Source organism: Cyprinodon tularosa, unplaced genomic scaffold (genome assembly GCF_016077235.1).
Source record: "Cyprinodon tularosa strain WSP-4 unplaced genomic scaffold, ASM1607723v1 ctg344, whole genome shotgun sequence".
NCBI lineage: Eukaryota > Metazoa > Chordata > Actinopteri > Cyprinodontiformes > Cyprinodontidae > Cyprinodon > Cyprinodon tularosa.
This window is the reverse complement of record NW_024039057.1, coordinates 119,496-142,911: the sequence shown is the minus strand read 5'-3', so window position 1 is coordinate 142,911 and position 23,416 is coordinate 119,496. Positions and strand designations below refer to the sequence as shown.

General features: G+C 37.5%; 1 long non-coding RNA gene across 1 annotated transcript in view; it reads left to right on the top strand.

The window, feature by feature from the left end:
- The window catches only part of LOC119789707, a 52,689-nt gene that overhangs the window by 10,642 nt on the left and 18,631 nt on the right, over positions 1-23,416 (top strand). The window contains exon 4 of the long non-coding RNA XR_005281615.1: positions 6,126-6,197. This is a non-coding gene — a long non-coding RNA (uncharacterized LOC119789707). The remainder of the gene's footprint in view (positions 1-6,125; positions 6,198-23,416) is intronic.

Below are 23,416 nucleotides of genomic sequence, written 5' to 3'. Positions count from 1 at the left end.
TGGTTGCTCCCATTTCTCAATTACTCCCCATTTCCTGCAACCCCACTGGTGTTATGACAGCTCCCAGCTCTCCTACTGAGCAACCTGTCATAGAGCTCTTCTCCTTTTGCTCTTTAACTCTTGTTTTGTGCTCCGGAAGAGAAACCCCAGCTAGTGCAAACCAAACCACTTCTGATTCTGTTTACCACTTGGAAGCATAGAGATGCGCACAGTATTCATCATTACGCGGACTGAAACCATGCGCACGAGCTGGGTCTGAAATGCAGTTAAATCTCTATCATATTAATAAAAATGGCCATCAAGCAGTGCAATTAGTGAGTTGAAATAATAATGATAATATTTCTAATCATAATGGCGACAGGAGGAAAGTGGGGACGTGTTGATGGTTAACTATGTAAAAACGTCATCCCACAGGCCGGACTGGGAAGCCTTGGCTACTTAATTAAATTCCAATTAGGACAGCATCCATGCGCTGCGCCTTTGTGGCTAAATGAGCTGCTCTTATCTGGCGCCGCAAAGAGGGCTCTGCATGAGAGGGGCCACGGAAGATAATTTATAGCTTTTAATTAGTCTTTCCTCCGCCCGGTCCGCTCGGTGCTCATCACGGGGAGCGGCCTGAATAAAACCCGAGTCACAAAGCGCTGTCACCGCCGCCTGGCAGGGCCCTTCATCAAAGTGAAGCAGGGGCCGCGCTACAAGCCACGTAATTTCAAAGGTGCTGATAAAGCTTGTTGAATAATAGCGGGGGCCCTCAGAGACACCATTTACAGAAATGACTTTATTGACGGCTTAACGTTGGTGATTCATTTTACCTTTCACGAGCTGGGAGCCGGATTTGTCGCCGTAATAGGATGATAAATGCACTGACGGATCGCAGCCGCGCTTTTATTGAGTAGCCCATAAAGTGGAGGTGCTGCAGCGCACGCGCTTAGGCGCACACATTTGCACATACAAGTTCATGATGAACCTCTGGTTGGGAGGTTGCTGTAGAGCCACTGGGACTGCTTTTCTTCTTCAAGATTAGTCTACAAATATAATAACAAATTTGAAATATCTCTGCACAAAACAACAATTTATTACGTTTGGTGGTGTCAAGTTAAATCTGTTAAATAGCTCAATATCCAGTCTTTTCATCATCTGTTAAAGAGGGCCAAAAGCGCGCTTTAAAATTATTTTATTTCTTCTTATGTTAACAGCTTTTTGGTTATTATAACGAATAAAACATACTCTCTGCCAAAGTTTTAATATTCAGTTTATATTCTCTCTAAGCGTATTTATGGATTTAATTCTGCTGGTAGAATGTTATCTTTCATTAGATATATCAACTCATACGAATAATAATTTATTTTCACCGAACTTCAAATTTGCGCGTGAAATTGCGTAAGCTGGTTGTTTAATTATTAATTTAAATGGTGTTGAGCTGTTTGTTGTTTGGTTTTAATAGGTAAACTGTATTTTTTTATTATTATTATTTTTGTTGTTTGTCTTATGTTTTTCACTCAAAGTTGCTTGAACACAACCTTTAAACTAAGTAGGAGTGAGACTCCACATGGGTTGCAAGGTAATTTAGCAGAAAGTTGTGGAACAATTTAGATTATTAGTCGCGGGCTTTTGCTGCCACCTAGTGGAGAAAAGGCGCAACATACAAATTCTTACCCATGTCCAGAAAAACAGGCAGGATTTGTTTGGGATCTGCATTTTTTGGATTTCTTATCAAAGTTATTGTATTATTCTTGTCTGTTATGTACGGAAAAGGATTAGGGCCACTGAAAAAAAACAAAAAAGTTAACTTATTTAAAAAATTTATTTCACAACAACATGAAAAAAAAAGTCAGAATTCTGACTTTAATCACAGAATTCTGACTTTAATCTCAGAATTCTGACTTTCTGAATCTTTGATCTTAATTCTGAATTTTGGATCTTAATGTAGATGGGCACCATGAAGGAAGAGATGTGGGAGCACTCAGCTTCACTGACAAACATGTGAGTTGTTTGAGAGGGCCAGTAAACATTGGTGAAAAATTACGGAATTAGGCAACTTTTTGTTTGCCCGAGGGGCCCCCGGTGAGGCCATTTCATTAATGGAAGAGCAGAAGGTGATTAAAACAAGAGAGCTAGTTTAGTCTTTAAAACAGACATATGGCTTGATGCTAACATGTTTGAGCCATCTGAGAAAAAAATCAGAATTCTGAGAAAAAAGTCAGAATTCTGAATTTTTTCCCATATTAAACTGAAATAATATTTAAAAATCAGTTAACTTTTTTTTTAGTGGCCCTGATCCTCTTCCATAGTTATGTTTGTCTTTGGCTTTCCTTTAATAATTCATTCCTGCCATTTTCCCATGAGCTTTAGTGTTACTGGAAACGCATCTTTCTGCTTAAAAAAATAAGCCAAAGGTTGCTGTTGTACAGAGACAATATCTGGACCAAGGTTTCTGGCTATAATTAATTTTGGAGTCATTCTAACATGTATATTAACCCAATTCCTACTCTGACCATTAATAAGCGTTCCCCACGTTTCAGAGATTAGGATGCGTTTAATCTCTTGGTGTTTAAAGGCCAAATGTAACAGACACACAGTAATGCATAAAGAAGTCGGCTGCATCAGTAGCAGGGTTTTTTTTTTTTTTTTTCAGGCAACATCAGTTTTAAGATTTTCTTAAAGTGAATAAAAAGGTGCATCAGAATACTGTTTAAGGGAGTCTATAACATATCAGTGACTTTAATCTTGGAGACAATCCGTGTGACTTTAGCACCACCTGCTGGTTGAGTGGACCTAAGTTTTATTTTTTTAAACCAGAGTTTGATAGTAAAGCTCCATTTATGTTGAGATTTTATACGGAGTTCTTTGTAAATCAAGCAAAAACTGATGCTAATCAAATGCATTACTCCAAGTTTTTATTGTCTAGCACATTAAACCTAAAGTTTTTTTTTTAATCTTTTCTTTTAAATTTACACACCTGCCTTTGTAATTTGTAATGAATTATATCCAACTATTAATTAGATCTATCATTTCTGATTAGTTTATTTTTAACTTAAATTACATATATTGTGTATCTTAAAGTTTCCCAAAGCCTTATCCTTTTTAAAACCTAAAAATATGCACTCAGTTTAATTATTTGTTCAGAGTAATAACCCTTCAGAGTTATCCCCTGAGGCAACTATGATGCAACTAGAGCTTTACTCGGGTTTCCTCACTTCACAACTTTTTTTAGGTGAACAAGAATTTTTGCAAATATGAGCTGGTTTAGTTCAGAAAGACCAGACTGTAACTGCTACATGTTCTGATGCCAAGTAGATTCTGATTTCTACTGATTACAATTTCAACTTAAAGATGCTCCACAAATCCATTTTAGCAGGTAAAATCAGTGTTACAGTTGCTTCTTCAGTGAATTTGTTTACAATAATTTTATTCACTGTTATAACTGAGCTAATAAATCTTAAATAAAATCTTAAATCATGCAAACAATGTTTTGGGGCGTAACCCTTTATGCTTTTTGCTAAAATTAACAAAAAGCAAAGCATAAAGGGAGCAGTCAACTTTATTTAAAAATGTTTTTTAAACTTGAAAGGACTTTCCTGTTTCAATAAATAAAATATAATAATTTGCAGCAGTAAATGGACTAAACATAAACCACAGCCTATCCCTTAACAGACAAGACTAAGAACAAATAACTCGCATCATATGATGATAGCCTTTATTTAAACAGATGAAACCTCACTAAGATCTAAAATCTTGTATTGTGGTGAGATGAGAATTAAGAATTAAGGGTCTATCAGTGCAATTTGTTCCAAATGGAAAGTAGTAAAAAGCGTAAACCATCAGAAAGGCATGAGAGTGAAGACATGGCATCAACAGAAGTTAAATATTTCTTTTAGAGGAAGGAATACAGTGCTAAAAAAGGATCTTTATAACTAAAACGCCCTGCTACACTCTTCTAATGGAGAACTGGTGACCGTCCCCTCTGGAGGTGGTACCACCATAAACCGCGGCATTCTTCCACACCCTAAAACCAGGTTGCTTAGTACAACCAAAAAAAAATTGTTGAATTTCACAAACCTGGTTGGTAGTTATGTGTCCAACCCATCCTTTGGTTTAAACTACCCATCTCGGGCGTGCAGGTGGTGTAGTGGTTAGGGCACACAACCCATGTGGGAAGGCCTTAGTCCTCGATGCGGCCGTCCCGGGTTTGAATCTGACCTGTGGTCCTTTGCCGCATGTCTCTTCCCCTCTCTCATACCCCCTTTCCTTTAAGGCGACTGTCGAAAAAACGAGCCACTAGTGCCATAAAAACTCAAAAAAAAGAAAAAGAAAGAAAAACTAGCAACACTACACCAATCATTGTGTAATGTTTGGTAAAAGGAAAAATTGATACAGATTGGTCACTTTGACCAAATTATCAGTAAATTAGTGTAAAAACATTGAAAACAGGGACCAAGCTTGAACCACCAACCCTTTGGTTTTATGGCGAACCTCTGCATCCAACATGAATGTCGCTGCTAATGCGTCTTGGAATTTACTAATAGTTAATACTAATCCTGCAACTAAGGTCAAAGCCAAGATTTGCATGCAGTACATGAATGCATCACTGTAATTGTTCTCTAGGTCCATAACTGTTACACACTACAGCCAAACAGTCAGATTAGTAAACCATCTGTTACCATTTTTATTGTTAATTGTTATTTGGTTAACCAGTTAAATTGATTGATCCGTAACCAATGGCTTGGTTTGGATAATCTGACCAAAATTGGTTTAACCAAATAGTTTATTTTTTCTCTAACCAATTCATTCTTGGAGTGCAGCTTTTCACTCTCAGGGTTTAAATGTGGTCGAATTTCAGCCTTAGATAACAAAATAGGGATTCAGTTGTTACACATTTCCGCAAGAAGTTCATTTTCCGTCTAATGACTGAGTAATGAATATAAGTAAAAGAATTACTGCATTTACATTTTTTTAACAGCAGATTATTGTGGCAGCAGTGATTAACGTTTTGTTAAAAATGTTCATTTCCTAATGAGGGCTGTTTTTCTCTACTGAATTACGATAGTCAAACGTTGTTTTCTAAATTTGAGATGAATCTACTGTACTGTAATGGAAAAGGAACTTAAAAAGCAACCACACCAGTTGGTGTGGAGTTGGCAGTATCTACTGCTGATTTAGCCTCTAGATGTGAATATAGTTAATAGACTGAATATGAAGCTCATTAATCTGTCATCATGCTGGGTTTTTATGGATTCAATAGCTTTCAGTCATTTATGCTATATGTCATTTATAGTATTACATTTGAAATGAATGCATTTACTCTGCAACAAATTGCAAGAAGCAAGGAACCTCTAGTACTATTGCTGCACTCCATTGTAGCTGCACATTAGCTGTCAGTATCTCTTAGTTATTTTACTTTCCGCTCTTCTAAAGTTAAAACTAGAAAGTATCCAAATAATCAAATTGTTGTAAAAATCTGTCTGATAACATTGATGGTTTTTGAATTGGATTTTATAAATATTTGCTTATAATTACGTGAACTACAACTGATCATGATTTTTTTTCTTAAAAAACAAACAAACAAAAAACTGCTTTTTTAAAATGGTATTTATTTAAAAGCAGTGCACTTACTTATATGGCCACTAGGAGGCAGGCTAGAACAGATTAAACTGTTGTAAAAAGGCAAACTAAAAGCAATCCAACATTATAGATGGCCCCTGGTGAGTAGTTTATATTTTTTCTCGCTCATCAATTAATTTGAGGCCAATAAAAACCTTTATTTCGAATAAAGGGACAAAAAAATAACTGTTGGTTTTAAATGCCATAGTGCTCTAATGCCAGAGTGCTCTAAATCAACTAAAATGCCAATAAAAAAGTGGAATCTTATGAGATTTTGTTTCAAATATTGATTTCACCTGATTTATCTTTAACGTGTCATTTTGAAATAGTTTTGTGTTCAAAGATGACAAGCTAGATTAAATCCATTCCACTTTTAGGTGAGGGACATTTTGGTTTTGCACGTAAATGATATTAAAATGCCAGCAATGTGTAGAGGACATGTATGCATACCAAACAGCAATTATTATTCACTGGGTTTGCTCCTTCTCTTTCTTTGTCCCCCTCTGTCTGTATCTCTCTCCAAGGTCCTGGCTCTCTGCAGTAATAATACATGAACAGCTCCTCTCCCTCATCCATTAATCAGGAGGGAGGCTGAGGTAACGCCAGGCTGATCTTTGGCCCTCACACACACACATACACACTTACCTTATCGCTAATAACTGAAAGGATATTAATGCAGATGAATAATTAAGCTTTGGGGGATCTCTTTAGCGTTCTAATGAGAGGTGGCGACAGATTGCTCCGAAATCTTATTACGTCTCGCTGAGAAGTTTAGGAAAGCTTAAAAGTGGTGATAAATGGCCTCCATCTGGCAATTGGCAAATTAAATCAATGCAGGTGCTTTGCAGATTTACCAATCTGAGCTGCCACTCGTTGATCTAATGAAGAAATTGGCTTCCTATCCATACTGAATTCTGTCTTTCTGAGGGACAAAGTGAATCACATGATTAGTAAACTAGTTTGGTTTAGTCCTAAAGTTTGAAATCAACTAGCAGAAGTTTAGACGGGCAACTATTATTATCAGATGTTTAATTCATTTATGTTGAACCTCTTTTTTTTATTAGCATTGGTGCCATTTAAACATGACATCCAAAATCTCTTCTGGTCTTTTTATAATATTTAAATTAAAGATTGTGAAGCAAATTTTATATCAGACAAAAATAACCTGAATCAAAAGAAATTCTGCTTCCAAATGATGGTTTCATCCATGAAGGGGGGGAAACTAAACTATTCTAAAATATCAAATTTTTTTAGTTAATTAAATCTTACAGATAAAGGCAAATACCTTTCTCCCTTTGCAGGTTTGGTGTCCTTAAGTTGTGCAGCACATAAGTGTCCTTTCTATTAGACAAAGCACACAGCGCCTTAATTTTAGAGGCTATTTTATATCCCTTTTAACTCACTTTTTTATTGTAAAATTGTTTTTAAGCATAAGCAGCCTAAGGTATTTCCCTTATTATTCCCTGATCTCCCAGCTTGACCCAACTCGTTTAGGTCTTATAATTTGAGTTGTTTTTGAATATCAGAAGAATGCTGAGTTGCAGCCCCTAGAACACCATACCTGAAGCATGGCGGTAGAAACATCATGCTTTTCAAAAGTGTTTTGAGGTCCAGGAGTTGTCTGACCAATCTCCAGACCTCAAACCCATAGAAAGTCCATGTGGACACCCCCATAGCATCACTGCTCTAGATGAGATCTGCATGGCGTGACCAATACTTGTAAAGTCCTAGAGGAGACCTTTGACTTATTTGACCAAATACCTTAATTCCTACCACTGTTTTAATATATATATATATATATATATATATATATATATATATATATATATATATATATATATATATATATATAATTTTTTTTTTATCATATAGTATGATTTCTTGATTTTTTTTTTTTTTTTTTTATTCTGTGTCTAGTTAAATTGCACCTATGATAATTCCTACAGAGTCCTGTCATCTTTCTCAACAGGAAAACTTCACAATCAGTGGCTGACTAAATACTCACCAAAATGATCTAAATGACTGATAGTAATATATAGAATCCACCTGTGTGTAATCAAGTGTAAATCAGAATCAAGTTTATTGCCAAGTAAGTTTACACTTACAAGGAATTTGACTTGGTGCTAGTGCAGACAAATACGATATATGTAAAGAATCTATTGCTATATACAATGCAAAACATACAATATACTATATACAATATATATTACACAGCTATATACTTTGTACACAGCAGAGTGTGCGTTACTGTAAGACAAGAGGTCTGGAGATGCTACGTTGGTGTAGCCTCTAGGTCCTGAATGTGGGAGATGGAGAGGTTGTGTCACAGTGGTCTCTGGGCCTTACAAAAAAAGTAAAAAAAATAACAATCCACTGGACTTTCTTTCCAAGCTTGAAGATGTTTCGCTTCCTATCCAAGAAGCTTTTTCAATTTAAAATGTCAGAATTAGCGTTGAGGTCGAAGCTTTATAGAGTAGCCCAACAAAGCCTTGTTTTGCCTTAGGAAACATGCAAATAGGGAGTCGTTTGGGTTCTTTGTTAGCCTGAAATACCCGATACTGGTCTATGCCTCTGTAAGGGGGGTCGTTAGGGGTGTTGTTGGTCTGGTTGGCCAGGCGAGATGTTTTGGCTCCCTGTATTAGGGTCTCTGGGCCTTGTTGATAATGCTGGTAGTGGATGGAAAAAGCTGTTTTTGTTGCGTGAGGTTTTGGTACTGATGGACTGCAGCCAGAGGGAAGTGTCTTAAATGCACCTGGTCTGTGATTTGATCCATGTCATGACTGTGTCCCACTTGTTGATTCTTCACAAAGAATTACAATTTTATATCCTTAAATGTGGAAAAGGTTGAAAAGTTCAAGGGGGCCGAATACTTTTGCAAGGCGCTGTATATTTCTATATACTATTTAAAGTGTTCATAGCTTCTAGCTGCTGTCGATCCATGCTCATTGTAGCACCTTCGAAAACCTCAAAATAAGTCAAGAGTGTCATTTTAGATAAGAGTGAGATTTGCTGCAGAAGCCGGGTGTTCAGATTTGACATTTGTAAAATAAATGGTTGGGTGGCGTGTTGCACCAGCTGTTGTCAGGCCTTAGAGATGTGCTACAACTAGCTGCAGGTGTTCGGGGTTGTAAAATAAAACTCTGCCAGTAGTAGGGCTCCTAGGATGGTTATTTTGGTTAAAAGTGTCAGGACTGAAACATCTCCCTACAGCTGGTGGAGAGTTATCTTTACATTTGGATCAGCATTCACTGTTAATCCATAAAAAAGCTGCTTTATATGACACAAAAATAAAAATAACAGCCAACTTAGCCAGCCAGAGGCAGAAGTTACAATAGAAAATTGGCCCCGTACTTAAAATAAACAATCTTAATTTCCACATCCAGATTAAGGGATTGGGCTTCTATTAGAGAGTCCTTGATTTTAAGTAGAACAAAACAGGACAACATCGAAATAAACCTGTTAAACTATCTAATTTAAGAAATGTTGATCTATGTGCTGCAAGGCGTTTAGATAATCAACTTAACAGCCCATCAAAGTTGTAGACTGATTATAAATCTAAATTGGCCACCTGTGTGAAACATTATGGGAGCAATAAAGTCTCATTGGTATCAGAGTTTTATTATAAGTCTGCAAAATTATTCTGTGCAGATCTGTAAAGCAAGGCATGCTTTTCACTTTGTTTGCAAGTCAAAATGTCAGCAGTAAAAATTGGTCTTCAAATCTGTTGATGTTCTAATAACTCTAGCCAAAGCAAATGAAAAGATACAGACAAAGATAATGAAACTAAACTGGCTTCATTAGTACCTGGCATTTTGTTATATCTGCAAATGTATCTTTGAAAGAGGAACAGCTAAAGAAATATAAACGTAGGTTGTTGTAGTTTCTCTTGGTGACTATTTGCTTAAGCCATTTTTTTGGGGGGGGTAACTGTGATTGGCCAGAACCAAATTTTGCTATGCGGGCACTAGCTGTCGCTCCACGCAGTCAGCTAAGTGTCTGCTGAATGTTCCTCCTTTGCCTGAACAGATTCAATGAGAGCAAATCCAGATTGATAATGTGTAGAACTAAACCCAGACTGATGCACATTATAAATCAGCTATTAAAGCCATAAAAAGCGACAATTTAAAAGGGATAAAATGATTACAAGATAATTAATACTTTAATGATTATAAAGGTAAAGCAAGATGAGTTTATTTGTATTATCCTGGAATTCTGATAGCACTGTAATTACTCAGTAGCCACTATGCACACACAGGGAAACACTCTCGTTTTCACTGCCGTCAACTTTGGATAACCAGATCCAGCTTTTAAACTTTTTGCCAGAAGTGAATCTGATGGTTAACAATATTGCAGGTAATATCTTTCTGTTGCATTAAACCACTTTTATTTTTAAACCTTATTTCTGCAGTTGAAGTTTGCTCTGTGAAAATGTTCCAGGGAATTTCTGTAGGTGAACTCTTTGCAGGCAAATTTAAAAATCACATACATAATACATAAGATAGAAGTGCCTTTAGTTTGACCTCTGAAATAACAATTACGTGTATGTGCTGTGTGATGTACTGTTATGCTATAGCCAGGCTGAAATACTCACCAGGAAAGATATACATTTTTCACCGTGGTAACACTGCAAAAATTTAAATCCAAATACTTAATTTACTTATTTTACTTAAAATAAGGGCATTTTCTCTTGAATTGAGGAGGTGAGACACTTTGCACATGGAACAAGACAATTTACATTTACAATAAGAAAAACAACTGCAATGTCTAATTTGAAGTGCATTATATCTAATTATCTCATTTTAAGAGTGAATGTACTCATTCCATTGGCAAATTATTGTATTTTCCTGCACAAATTAAAGGTAAATAAACTTAATTTAAGAAATGTTGACTTATTTCTATATTGTTTTTGCAGTGTAGTGTTTATTGATAATGGCACTGCTAATCAAAAAACATAGAAGTAAGAATATCTCAGGAAAGACAACAGAAGTAAACACATATTTGTTCAACTGTATGCAGATGACATGATGGTCTGTGGTGGGAGACAGAATAAAGAGATGCGAAATTAACAGAATTGATGTGTGGGAAAGAAACTGATACACGTGAATCATGAAAGCTGTGATATTAATATGGATGAGTTATAGTAAGAAGTTAATGGACATTTTCTTTTGACTTTATAACTGTATTTGAATCTGACTATAGATAGAACCACACTGGAAATACCGAAAATAGACAAAAATGGATTCTGAAATAACTACAAGTGATCTTGGACCTGCTTCGTTTTGCGTTAGGTACCTTAACTTTAACTGTAAGCTGGTGCTAAACGAATTGAGTTCAGTTAAGGCCTAGATTAGTAGCCTGACGTAGTCAATTCTAGTCAGAATATGAGTCTGATACTGCTCCATAGAGCTGTGATTATGGGGCGTGTTTCGAACGAACCAGGAAAAAAAATGCCTCTGCACTCAATTGGATAGACCTACAACCAATAAGAGCAACGGAGTGTGTGACGTATGTTAAGCCACGCATAGCCGTTGTCAACAAAAATCAAAGCGTGCAGTTTCACGCCTAGAATAAGAAGATGAGCCTTGATCGCGTTTCTCTGTTCCTCTTTTAAAATTAATTTGCTGTCGATATCTTCTAGAACAGACCTAATAGCAGAATCTACACACCTCAACTCTCCAGCGGCAGCCATTGTTGTTGTCACCCATGCGCGCTTTGGTGACGTGGTTGATTACGTTACTGTTGATCATCTGTCCATCATCGCCCTGACAATTTGATTGGCCCACCAGATATTGTGCGAGCATACTCGCGCTACTATTGAGCAATGCCAGACCGAACTTCCCGACCTCAAACGTTGTGGGCGGGACTAAGTTCGGAACGGCACCCAGGCTACTAGATTAGGTAAGATGATGACAAATGTTTCCCTCTTTAAAGGAAGTTGCAAAAAAAATAGAATAATAAGAAAACTGTCAAACAGTTAAAGTTTAACAGTTTAAAACAAGCATATTGTATCAAAAATCACAACGATGTACCTGGGATATTGTTTTTCATCATTGTGTTAAAAATTAGTGGAATAAATATTGACAAATTTTAAAATGTACTGTGTTTTTTTTCATTTCCCAGCTTCATTCCTTATTGTAAAATACATGAATACACTAGTTAGGTTTTAGCAAAGAAAAATTGTTGTTTTAAAAAGTCTTTTCTCTTGTTGCAAAATACTTACCTTCACTGCACTGTGCAGAAAATAACAAACAAATTGAAGGAGCTTGACGGAGTCTGAGTGCAGAACCAGAACATAACCTAGAAATCAACGCTAGTGATCTCTGATCTCATAGCAGCCAATTCATCTTCTCATCGATTCTGACCAGCTTCCATGTTTGCATCCATGACAGCATGATGCTTTCAGCGTTATGTTTGACCATCTTTTATAAGATCAAATAATACAAAGCTACACTAACTGAGACTCTTAGAAATTATAAAGACATGGTTGAGGAATAAGCGGGTATAGAGTCCTGTATGCAGCTCAGAGCTGTGCACAGCACACAATGTCTCAAACTAAACCATTAAGCTCATATACTTCCTTCTTTGTAAGAACATGTGGTAAATGTTGTGAGACAGAATAATAGATGAGGTAAAGCTGCACCATTCTGTGTTGCAGTCTTGGAATGAATTAATAGATGGATGAACATTACCAAATGGGACTAAATGGGAAATATATGAAATATATTGAATTTATAACACCTGCAATAAAACATTGTAATTATTCGCTCTGGGCTTTCAGTTTAAAGAGCCTATAGTTCTGAGAGGGTCCCATCTTGTGATGTGTAATATAGCGTCACTGCTAATGCACCTTTTAAAGTCATGAATATGAGATTTGAACATTAACATATTTATTAATTTCACTCTAAAGCTCTGGCTTAATAGGCTCAATCATTTTTTTTTCTGCTTGTGAAACAGTTTTTCTACATGAAGAAATGCATGCAGCACCTTAAGCATGACCGGCACTGGAATGGGGGGTGTCAGTGTGTGTGTCTGTGTGGAACTTCATCAGCCATGCTGCTTGGGGCCAATCTAACCTTTCAGTCTACTCTCTAAGGAGCTCCTCTCATTCTGGCTTTGCTCAGCCTGTCACAGTCTTCAGCTAGACTAGAGATAAAACATACAGTCCTTATTGGCTTTGTTACAATAAAAGCTGCCTGCTTCACTGACTTCCTTAACCTTTTCTCCTCTGTTAAAAAATGACAGACTGCACCGAGTGGTGAGTGAAAATATTCTGAGGTATTTTGTATTAACTTTAATCCGAACGATTCCCTCTTTTTTATTTTAACTAACTGAGTATTAGATTATGACCCAGACATAAACAAGTCTGCACTGGAAGCTCCCACTGTGGTGTGGAAGAGCAGCGCTCCAAGCTAAATGCAAATGTCATGCTCGCAACCACAGAGAGATGTTTAGCGGCTGCAACGCTTGTCACATTCAGTGTGCCAAGCTGCTAACATTCACCAAACATGACTCCAGTTGGAAAACATTAAGATGTACATTATATAACTGCTGATGCAAAAGCTGTAATAGAACAATCACAATGATTTCCAGATTATTCACACACCTTGAACATTTTGTTTTGTCACATCAGTCCTGCAAACCTCTGATAGAGGAACATAATTATGAACTAGGAGGTTCATTTTATATGATTTTCGACTATTTTTCACAAATATAAATGTGTCTCATGCATGTGTTCTTACTTTATACCAATTGACGCTTGGTACTGTAGAATGACTTTTCCCTGTAGTTACATCTCAACACCTTGTGCTTGTTTAGTCAAGCTCAGTCAGGATTGGATGAAACTGGGTAAATAACAGAATCTTTATAAAAATGTAATTTGTTTGGGGCTGCACGTTGGAGCATTGGGTTGCAATGTTGCCTTGCAGCTAGAAGGTACCGGGTTCGTATCTCGGCCTGGGGTCTTTCTGCATGGAGTTTGCATGTTCTCCCAGGGCATGCGTGGGTTCTCTCTAGGTATTCTGACTTCCTCCCACAGTCCAAAAGCCAGACAGAAACACAAGACTAAGGCCCCGTCCACACGAAGTCAAACCCTGGCCTAAACGCACAAATTTTTCACCAAACCAGCCTCTCATCCATACGAAGCCGGCGTTTCGGGGGTCTGTAAATGATCTTTTTTTTATTCAGCCTTCAGAGTGGGAAGATTTTGAAACGCCGTTTTCGCGTTCCCATCTTTAAGCTCTAACCGCATTTTTTTTCTTACACGCATGCGTCATAGCGTCGCCTCTAAACACGCATGCGCCACACAGTATCACAACAACAATGGCGCCGTACTGTGTTGAATGGATGGTGGTCATGCTACTCACCCTGCTGTCAGGCTTACAGCAGAATCTTCTTCTTCTGGAATATCTCCAGGAAGAACAGAGCAATATCGACGACATAGTTCAGCACCTGAATTTGACTGAACCACGAAAATGGACCCGCAGGGCACCCATGTATAAATATTAGTGCGCATGCCCAACATTTCGTTGCCTGTTTTCACCTATTTTTGCTTTGGCACCTCAGCGCCACTTACAGGCCTGGCATACATTTTGCATCGTTTTCATGCATTCGTGTGGAAGATCACATTTATTTTACGTCTCCGTCTTTACAACAAACGTTCTGGAAAATATTAGCGTTTCGTGTTCGTTTTGACTTTGTGTGGACTTAGACTGAGACAGATTTATTTTGTCATTCCGTATACAGAAGTGTAAACAAAAACCATTTTCTTTAGAAGAGCTCTCTAGACAATTTAATTTTTTAAATTGCAGCCTTTATAAGCTAATCAGCAGTGATAAAAAAAACAAACCCAAAACAATGTGATATTAAGTCACTATATCTAGTTATGGAATGCGCATCATTCATGTTTGCTAGGCAGCAGTGATGTCAGACACATCTGGATAGGATCTAAGCATCCAAAGGGGATTTTTCCCCTGGTGGAAGAGGATCTGATGCTGGAGCATTAGGGGTCTGTTTCCTGGGCTTCACCCCATCAGTTGTTGTTGAGCTGCTGCTACTGCCTCCAGCTCCTGAAGCACTCACTTCTCCTGGCTCAGGGGAGGAAGAGGACGATGAGGACGTTGCTGTGAGGGTTGTAGCCCCCTGGGTCTAAGAGGCTGACGTGGTTGAAGCAGCAGTGGTGCCATCGGCAGGTTTAGCAGTGACAGACGATGCTGGAGAAGGTGTGGAAGCCAGAGGGGGCCGGGAGGAGCCGGCTGGGGATGTTTCAGCATTTGGTAGGGAAGCATTTAAAGTGATATCCTCATTTTCACCTGCAGAGGGCTGTGCTTCCTTCCTAGATGCTGAAGATTGCCTGGGAACAGTCTAAGAGGAGTTTCCATTCATGCAGAGCTCTTTTTTTCTATCCGTGCGGTATAGCATTAGCCCATCCAGGCTAATAGCATTGTCCGATATTGCTGGATTCAGCCAAGAATCCGTCTGATTTTGACCTCTACTTAATAATATGTTGTTATAGTAACGCAATTTTTTTCATGTATTGACAGGATAACATGAAAAAATGTGTGAAAGTAACTAAATATCATTAAGTGGAATCCAAAAAATGGTTTTACAGTGTAGGTATGGAAATGTTGTCTTTCCTTTAGGTTTATTTTGTGTTTTTCATGTTGAGAGACCTATAATTATCTTTAGTGTTCTAGTTGATGGAAGAAGGTCCAAGATTTTGCATAATGTGGTATTTTTAATCAGCCTATAAATGCATTAAAATGGTCCTGTGCCTTGGCAGATAAACCGATCCAAAGCGTAATGCTTTCACCACCATGCTTTATTGTGTGGTAATTGTTTTTCTAGTCATACTCAGTGTTTCTCTTTATCAAAATATAGTGGATGTTATTTTCTTAGCTATTAGGTTTTATTTGAGTTATGCCTCACATCTTATTGCTTTTTTATGTTTTTTCGTTATTTGCTGTGTACTGGGTTCTATATTATTAGTTAATCCCCTTTTTGCTTAGTTGTTTTGGTTTATTTTTGTGTTCTTGTTAATTTAATTGTTCTCTTAGATATTTCCCCTATGTTTTTGCGAGTATCAGTTCGGCCTCCTTTCTTTTCTTTTTTTCTCTGTGCCTTTCTCCCTGCCTTAGGTGCCACTCATGTCAATTTAAATTTAAAATGAGTGAGACTAAATCCTGAACAAGATTGAAAACTTATTTTCGAGAAATGCAAAATCATTTTCTAACATTCATACAATGGTCTGACTTTTTTTTCTTTCTAAAAGTAGAAATCTTCCAAGAAAAAGTTAAGCCCTCCAGATAAAATTCATTATACATGTTCTGATCCTATCGGAATTTGGAAAAAAAACTTTTTCAGTCTCCTGTTCTTTGTTTTCCTTCCTCCTCATTTTGCCGATTAAAGCAGAAAGTAAATCTCCAAAGTGCAGACTGACAGATAATGAGTCAGCATTGGCAAAAATAATTATCCAGCATATGACTCTCAGCTGTGTTGGTATCTTGCCTACTCAAAGTACTTTGGATTTGCAGAAATATACGATGCATCATCTCTTATCGTCTGGAGCATTAATATAAAAACTAATGAGAGAAAGAAATTAACAGAACATGAATGTGATGAAATTATAAAAAAATTAAATGATAATCAATCACTTTTTGTTCAAAGTATTTGATTGTGCACTTACAATTATAGTTTTTATATAAAAAACACTACATTTTATTATTTAAAGCACATAATAGTCTAATTCAACACTGTTTTGTTTATTCTGTAAAATAGGAAAAGTGATATTTGTCAAATATAACAGATAATTTATCAAATTTGTTGTTTTGCTGCATCTTAATGACAGACTGTCTGAAAAAGGGAAGACAGAGTGGAGGTTGTTGAGGAATAGCCCTCATTAGTGAGATTATACTTTTCCTATTATTTCCTTCTCCCAGTATTACAAAAACAACAAAATGATTCAACTCATGTTACTATAATAAGCCAGAAAGCAAAAAGTATTTATCATGTTGAGCTCTACTTTAATTTGTTAAATCAGACATTTCTTGGTTCCAGCTTACATAACCCAATGCAAACTAAGTTGACTAGAGAAAATGAGTCATGTTCATGTTCATATCTAGAATTTGAAGTATTATGGAAAAGTGAATTACTTTATTTAATCCAATTTGGAAGATATTTTTAACTGTTTTTTAAAGTAGATTATCAGCGAAAAATGATTTTAAGCTCAGATATATGATCTAATGTGTTATCTTCCTTCTTGATAACTATCCACTACAGTTATTAACAGATTGAACTACAAGGATAAACCACAAAAAGGTAATTGCTTAAGAGAGTGGCCATGTGGAGCGCCCTACTGTACATCTAGACTAATAAATGGAAGGTTAAATGGATGGAACAAGTTTAGTTGTAAAATATGCACAAATAGTGGATTTTACAATATTGAAAAACAACGTGAAAATAGTCCAACAGGCTAAGTTAACGCTACATGCAAATTCGACTGATTTACGACTTTTTTACCCCTCAAAAATATCCGATATGAGTCACTTTCTATGTGGGACTGAACTGATGGTTATCAAAGCATCTGCAGCCTGAATGATCATGCCATATTTTACCTGATTCTTATGTCATTGCCAGGGCTCCCTCTAAACAACCACAGAAACATTTCTGCAGCAGCAATCACTGATTGCTTTGAAAACAGTCAGTGTCTGCTGATTGCTTCTTAAAAGTTGTGCTGTTTTTAACTTCCTTTTTTGTTAACAATATGGTCAGAACCTGCAGTGACGTTAGTATCAGCAGAACCACAGGCTGATCACCTCCATGCCATGATGTGATCATGAATAAATCATCTAAAAGGAGAACCAAACAGACAGTAAGTGCAGCATAGTTCTATAAACTTCATTAAACTCAATCCAACTGAAAAATAGTTAATAAATCCCAAAGGGAATCGAGATATTATTGCAGTTGGTCCAAGTTTAATTTAGTGTAGTTTGATAAGACGAAAGTGGAGGAGGTCACACTCTTCACAACTTGCTCTCCTCCAACTAATCTTGAAAGCTAGAATTAATTAGTATGGCTACATGGACATAAATTCAAGTAAGGTCATATATTTTCACTAAAATATATATTACTGATCTTCAGTAATATTTTGATATTCTCTACAATCAAATGGTTTCTTTAAATATCTGGGAGAAAGGGTTAGAGTTTGATCAGGACTATGCAGGCCAGTCAAGTTCAGACTCTACCATCTATTTCTTTATGGACATTGCTTTGTAATAGGGCTGAAACAATCCGATGTATCTTTATTAATCTATTATTGAAATAATTGTCAACTAGTTTAGTAATCGATTAATTGTTAATTGGAGTAGAGACTCTTAACATCCCTTTAGCTGACAGAGCAACCCACATAGAGCTGTAATTGTATCAAAATTGTAAAACAATATTAAGAAATTTTGCATTTAAGATAAAACAAAAATGGTTTTAGTCTCCCAATATGCTTTTAGTTTCGCCTGGTTCCATTTTGTAAAAAAAATTATTTAAGGAACCTTTGGCTAATTGATTATTAATCGATTCATCAAAAAAAAAAAAAAAAAAAATCAGATTTACTTGCAAAATAATTGCAAGTTCCTACCCTTCTTTGTACACTGCACAGTCGTGTTGCAAGAGGAAGGGCTCCAAACTGTTTGCAAAAAGTTCAGGACATGGAATTGTCCAAGATGCCTTGGTATGCTGAGCTCCTAATGAACAATCCCCTCCATCAAACTTTACACTTGGCACAATGAAGTCAGACAAGTTATCATAGCAAATACCAAACCCAGACTCCTCCATCAAATTTGCACGTAAGCACGATTCGTTACTCCAGAAAATGTATCTAAACTGCTCTGGAATCCAGTGGCAGTGTGTTTCACACCACTGCATCCAACGCTTTGCATTGCACTTGCACTCTCTGCTCTTGAGCTAATCTGAAGGCCACATTAATTTTGGAAGTGTGAAGTAATTTAATCTGCAGAAAGTTGGTGACCGCTTTGTGCCAGAGTTACTGTTGTTCCACCTGCTTATGATACAGCTGATAGTTGACTGTGGAATATTTAGAAGGGAGGAAGGTGGCATTCTTTTTCAGTTCCATGCTGTCATTCATAATTTTTATTTTTTTTTTTAACAGTTTGCATGCCAAGGTGCTTGCTTTTATACACCTTTGGCCAATGAAGTGATTATAACACCTACATTTAAATTATTTAGATGGTTGAGCAAATACTTTTGGCAATATGATGTATTTTGATGAATGGAATTGAATTAGAATGCATTTTTATTTAGATTAAATAATAATGTATGTGCTGTATTAATCTATAGGTGTGGAAAACTCAGTATTCCCTGTAAGCAATAAGGAATTTACATCATTTTAGCTTTTTATTTATAGCTTCTATTCAATCATTAAACTTGGAATTGTTTATTAAAATGAAGCTAAAAGGCCTTAAGGAGTATTAGTATTTTCTTAATAATCCTAGATAAAAAAAAAGGTTCTTCGCTAACTGTGTAATCATTCAATTACATATAATTATTTTCATTTAGGTTCTGCGCAGACTCTTTGTCTTTCTCCACGCTTCCATCTTTAATGTGATGACTCCTCGGTTTAACCTCCTTTATTTGGTTTTCTAGTGAGACTGTTGCTCTCCCTTAGCTGGGAGGTTTGTGAGGTGCACCGGCTTACAGCACAACAAAAGAGAAAGATAAGCAGAGGGTTTTAAAAGTGTCATTCAAAGTGTAAATTCTCAGCATGCCCCCTCTCTAGGGTTTTCTTTTGATGTCCCTTTTTATATTTCACTCATGCAGCGTTGGCATTTGCATCTCAAGGCGTGAACACGGATCAATCATCGCAGGGAGGGAACGGTTGGAGTGAAAGAATGAGGAGAGGTTTTAAAAATGCCCCCGATGATTGGCTGCTTGTGCAAAGAGCTTGTCAGCAGCAGTATTTCAGGCCAGTTTGGCTTGTAGACACTTGCTGTAATCAGGTTAAACAGACCACTCGTTGCTACTGGTGGCATAGGTCTCAGTAGCATGCAGGTGTATTTTATAACGGGAGGATTAGACTCTATAATCAGTGTAATCAATTGCAATGATCATCAGAGAAATGGCAGTTACAACAGCACAGCCACTCTAAAGTTGGCTTGGTTCAGCAGCTGGAAAGCCCGCAGACACATGCTATCATTACTCCAATATGATGCCTGTTGCTCAGCTGCCTGTCAGCCTGAATTCCCCTGAACAAGGCATGTGTGTGTGTGAAGGCTTGGCCCACTTATCTCATCCATCAGAGAATTTCAGTACTCAGCCTGTCAGTCAGCAATCGCTCACAGCGCCCTGACCGAGCTTGCCGATCATCTATCCTGTTTGGAGAAACGTGAGCGTGAGAGTGCACGAGCATCAGTCAGCCACTTCCTGACACGTACTGCCGTTGATGTCTCAGTTGGTGTCAGCAACTCCACTTTTCATCCTAAATGTGTCTGCACTGGGCAATGAGAGCCGTTACAGGGCCATATTTAAGCAGAAGACCTCCGCTGGTGACATCATCGCTTCGGTTCATGTCTCTAAATCTCTCCAGAGAACATCCTAAAGGGACAGACAATAAAACCTGGCCACTGTGTAATAATACAATTTCCAAATGATCTACAGAGAATGTCAAACCCTTGCCATTTTTAAAACTGGTCGAAGATCATTTAGTCGTATTTTAGTAAGTTTCACTCACTCAAGGATTTTTTTTCTGGTTGTTATCATCTGGAGCTTGACCAATGACCACAACCTATCTTGGTGAACTGGGAAAAGGTCAACAGTAAAGTGAGTTAACATACAAAGATAAATTGGTAAATAAAGCCAATTGGAAATTGTAAAGCCACATTGGACCTAATATTGAAACACTTCTAACTGGTTTGTAAGATAAGAAAAGGGAATTGCTGATTTACAGAGATGGCAAAAGTACTCACTTTCCGTACTTGAGTAAAAGTACTGATACTTGTGTTAAAAAATACTCTGGTAAAAGTGGAAGTACTGATTAAACTTCTTTACTCAAGTAAAAGTAACAAAGTACAGGCTTGTAAATTTACTTAAAGTATAAAAGTAAAAGTAGAAACTACTTTTTTCATGCCGTTGCCTACATTTTAAATGGATGTCTGCCAATAGGACTAGATCTCCGTTGAGTTCATTTTCAATCATCTCGTCGTCCATACTGCTATGCTAACGCCGCCGCCACCAAGCTGCAATGATTTGCCGCGAATGAATACCGCCGAATCTGTCGATTCATCTTGTAGTGGTGCGTCAAATGCAACGTAGATTCCCATCCAATTAGATTGAATTTGGTATTGATGACGTGAAAAATAATAACGTTACTCCATTGAAATGATTCAAAACTAAAGTAACGAGCCAATTTTTTAAAATGTAAGGAGTAGAAAGTACAGATATTTGTGTAAAAATGTAAGGAGTAGAAGTAAAAAGTCGCCATAAAAATAAGCAAATAACAAAGTATTTGTACTTCGTTACTTCCCATCTCTGCTGATTTGTTGTTGCTGTTATTACAAAGGCTAATTCCTAGCCATTTATCTGCAAGTTAGTGTCAAGATTTGTTTGGAAGTTTTTATGAGGACCCAAATGCAGAGGCTGACAGGCAGGGGTGAGTTCTTAAAAAGTTTAATGAAAGATCAGGCAGCAAAAACAGGAATCCAAAAATCCAACTTAAAAATCAAACACAAACCAGAACACCAGACATCGGGGGGGGGGGGGGGGGGGGGGGGGGGGGGGGGATCAAGGAGCCAGGGTGAGAAAAAGTAAGACGAGGAACCAACAAAGAGGGACTGCAGATGGAGTGTATTTATGGTTGACTGAACAAAGGAAGGACTAATGAGCTGATGAGGAGCAGGTGTGACTAGAGCTGATGAGGAAGCCAAGGGAAAAAAAAAACACAAGGGGGCAACAGAGGACAGACAAAGAAAAAAACCTAAGAAACTTAAATGAATCTAGAACACACCAATAAAGCTAGAAAACAAGGAAAAACCTGGATGAACTTGAAACTGAAAACTTAGAGAAAAAAACAACAGAACCAAGATCATTGCAGTTAGCCTGAAATATTTTACCTTGCCTGCAAATGAGTTCCTCGTCATACCTGTATGTTAACAAACACACAAGAATCGATATTGTCATCAGTCTTTAACTGTTGGAGAACCAACTCAAAATGCTTTGGATCGTCATGGTGTACTAATACGGAATACAGATGTGAAGAAAGAGGCTGCAAGCCCACAACTAAGCCAAATTAAACATGGCAGCACAGAAAGATGTATCTGCTGTTAAATCTGTTTGCATCTAATGCATCTTTAAAGATGACAAGCAAAAATTACAAAAGATATTTGTACCTTCTTCCTTACTACTTGGCTGAAAACCTTAGATAGGTGGACACTTACCCCTTTTCCTTGGCCAAGTGACCCGCGTTAAAGTTACCTCGACTCTAATTGACATCCTGTGGGAACACCAGAGCTGGTACATACAAACAACAGCCGGTCGTGTGTTAAATAACCAGCTAAAACAACTCTGCTTGTACTCGGGTAACATGGCACAGCACTGGCAAGATAGAGCTTTGTGAGCTCCTTATGATCTGCAGAAAAGAGGAGATTCATCTGCAGGTTTCAGGCACCTTTCGAGTATGCCCCGGCTCCCGTCCATGTTCCTCCACAGTATTTACTTTACAGATTTCCGTCACACTGTCAACATCAGCAACACTCACTCAGCATGATGCCATCACCAGACACGCAGTAGTGGGGGGACAGTGGCCACGCAGCTTGCTAGCTTTTGGGTCCAATGAGAAAAGAGCCAAAAGCCGATTTTTAGCAGGTAAATCCGATTTTGGAAAACTCAGGTTTTCAGTGTGAAAGTGGCTTAAGCTTCACTTTGGATAATCAGCTTAGATAGCCCTGCTCAATCTTTCTCTTTTCCCTAAATGTTAGTGAGATCAAGCCCAGATTGATCATGCATGCTGTGCTTTACATTGTCATTCTGAATTGCCAGCTTACCAAACCCCAGGCCTGCTTCCAAAAGAGTGCCAAAGGCTCCCTTCTCATTAAGAATTAAAACTGTTTGTTTACTTGCTTGTTATCTCAGAACTCGCCTCTTAAAGTAACCCCTCGCTCTGTCCCCCAAATTGTCAAATCATACTATGTAGCCCCAACAATCACCAAAGCACTTTAATCCTTCTATTCCAGTGCTTTAAGTGGGCCGATGTGCAACAATAGTCAATGCCATAAATTCTAAATTTTACCACTCAGCATACTGGGACTTTTTCCATTGTGCAGTTGAGACTTCTACCTTCATTTCTCCCCATTCCCCAGAACTCCCTACAGTTTAAAGTTTGCAGCCTATTTGTCCATAAAAAATACATCAAATGGAGGTGGCAAAGTAAGGCCTGTAGCTCTGATGTTTGCATGGCTCTAAAAGGACTCAAACAAACCACAGTTGAATAATTGCAGAGGTTCTCTAAGCAGTCCTTCGTTAGACAAGGAAATTAGCTCATCCAACAGGGGACTGGATGCTTAAAAAACACCCTGGACATAATTTTAGATAAAAGCTAATATTAGGGGAACTGCCCTGAATACTAATACACCTACCTGGAAAAAAAAATAATATAGTATTTGTCCGTGAATTACTAAACATTAATGGCACTTTTAATAAATTTTGCACCAACAATGGTGCTTATACTTTCACAGGAATTAAAATGAAGGAACAAATAAGGTAAAATGGACAAAATGCAACACTTGGGAGTGTAACAGAACAAGGATTCATCCTATAA